Below are 2,559 nucleotides of genomic sequence, written 5' to 3' on the forward strand. Positions count from 1 at the left end.
TATTTTTATCCATTTACAGTTAATTTTCACATAAGTTATGAGGTGAGGATCCTCCTAATTTCTTTTACATATGGATTTTCAGTTTTCCAACACAATTTTTTGGATTTCTACTTCTTTTCATCAAGAAGAGATGCTGTATTGGTTTAAAGGCCTTTTCTACATCATTTTTCCCAATTGAGTTTATTTGAAACCCTTATAAAATTTAATTGGTTTAGATGTGAGGATATTTTTCCTGAACTTTCAATTTTCTTCCATTATTTTATGTCTGCCATTGTGTTGGTACCATGCTGTTTTGGTTACTGTTGCTTTATAATGTTTTAAAGTATTGAAATGTGAGATCGCTGTCATTTTTGCTCCTTTTCCAAGATGATTTTCATTACCTGGTGTCCCTTATCATTCCACATAACTTTGGTGATTGCTTTCTCCATTTCTGCAAAGCATACATTGGAATTTTGATTAGGATTGCAATGAATCTGCAAATCACTTTGGCTAGGATTAGAAACTTAACAATATTTAGTCTTTGAATCCATGCACATGGAGTATCCTTCCATTAATTAAAGTTTTGTTTGATTACTTTTAGCAAGATTTTATAGCTCCCTGTGTAAAAGTCCTTTAAATATTTGGTTGGATTTATTCCTAGATACACGATTCTTTGAGTTACTATTGTAAAATGTATTTTTCCTTAATTTCCTCTTCAAATTGTTCATTACTGATGAATAGAATTGCTACTGCTTGTTTTGCGTGTTGATATACCTGTTTAATTTGCTGAATTCATTTATTAGCTATAATGACTTTGCTGTGAAGATATCAAGATTCTCTGTATGTAAGAATGTCATCTGCATAAAGGGAAATTTTCACTTCTTCCTCTCCAACTTGTAGGCCTTTTATTTATTTTACTTCCTAATTGTTCTGGCTAGAACTTCCAGTATAAATTTGAATAAAATTTGCTCCTGTTGGCATCTTACCTTGTTTCTGATCACAAAGGTAAATCAGGTTTTCACTTTTGTTTGATGTTCACTCTGTGTTCCCCATATATGTCCTTTATCATATTGAGAAAGATTCCTTGTATTACTGGATTTCTATGTGTTTTTATTAAGAAGAGTTGCTGCATTGTGTTAAAGACCTTTCCTACATCAATTGAGCTGATCATGTATGTTTTTTCCTTCATTCTATTAATGTGAAACCTTACATAAATTTTTTAATGTTGAACCACCCTTGCATATCCAAGATACAATGCTCTTGATCATGACATATAAATATTTTAGTGTGCTGTCATATTAAATTTGCCAGTATTTTGTAAATGTTGTTTGCATCTAAATTTATAAGGGCTATTTGTCTGTAAATTTCTTTCCTTGGCTTTGGCATTAGGATGATGCTGACCTCAGAGAATGAGTTAGGTAGTGTTCCCCTCCTCTTCAATTTTTGCAAGAGTATGCACAGGATTGATGTTTATTCTTCTTAGAAAGTTTGGTATACTCTACCAGTGAAGACATCTCATCCTGAGATTTTCTTTGTTGAGAAGTTTTTGCTTACTTATTCAATCATTTTACCTGTTATTACTGCATTCAGATAGTTCATGTTTGCTTGAGTCAGTATAGGCACATTTTACATTTCTAGGAATTTATCAATTTCATCTGGCCTATCTGAATTTTGTTTAAAGTAATTCATAGTATGTTCCCATAAACCTCTTTATTTCTTTTGGGTCAGTAATTATGTCCACCATTCACTTCTGATTTTAGTTCTATGTGTCCTTGTTTTTTTTTTTTTTTTTTTCTTTCCTTTGGCAGCTTAGCAAAAGTTTTGAATTATTCATATTTCCAAAGAACCAACTTTTGGGTGCTGGTTTCCCCTATTATTTTTATTCTCTATTTTATTTATCTCCATTCTAATCTTTGTTATATATTTCCCTCTCCTTGTTTTGTGTTTATTTTGCTCTTCATCTTCTAGATTCTCCAGTTGTGAAGTTAGGTATAAGATTTGAGTTCCTTATTCTTTGAATTTAAGACTTTAGAGATGTAAATTGCACTCTCATCCCTGCCTTGTTGCATCCTATAATTTTTGAGTTTTTGTTTTTTATTTTAATTCACCTAAGACATTCCCTAGTTTTCTTTGTAATGCCTCCTATGACCCATTGGTTGTTAAAGGGTGTGCTGTTCAATTCCCAAATATTTTGTTTTGTTTTTTAAAATATGCATATTTGAGATGATATTACATTGCAATAAAATTTTTATGATAAGAAGCCTTAAGATGGAATTAAGTGAGAGAAATCCAGGATAGCAGATTAGGAGAGACAGAGTGAAATTCTCCTATGTGAAAAAAAACTAGATAAAGACAGAAAGTGCTCCAGAATAGAAGTCCCAGAAATCCACTGGCTGGGCAGGGACTTCTACATCCACAGTGACTGTGTACTTGTAGAAACGTTGAGACTATGCTTGGAGCCAAGTATGTGTTCTGCCTGAAAAGCTGCTGGGGAAACACAGCCATAATGATGGTCAAGCAGTGGGAAGAAACCGTGAGACTTTGTTTCAAGACAGGTTGGTATCCAACCCAGGGAGCCAG

The sequence above is a fragment of the Choloepus didactylus genome, chromosome 26 (assembly GCF_015220235.1).
Source record: "Choloepus didactylus isolate mChoDid1 chromosome 26, mChoDid1.pri, whole genome shotgun sequence".
Taxonomy (NCBI): Eukaryota; Metazoa; Chordata; class Mammalia; order Pilosa; family Megalonychidae; genus Choloepus; species Choloepus didactylus.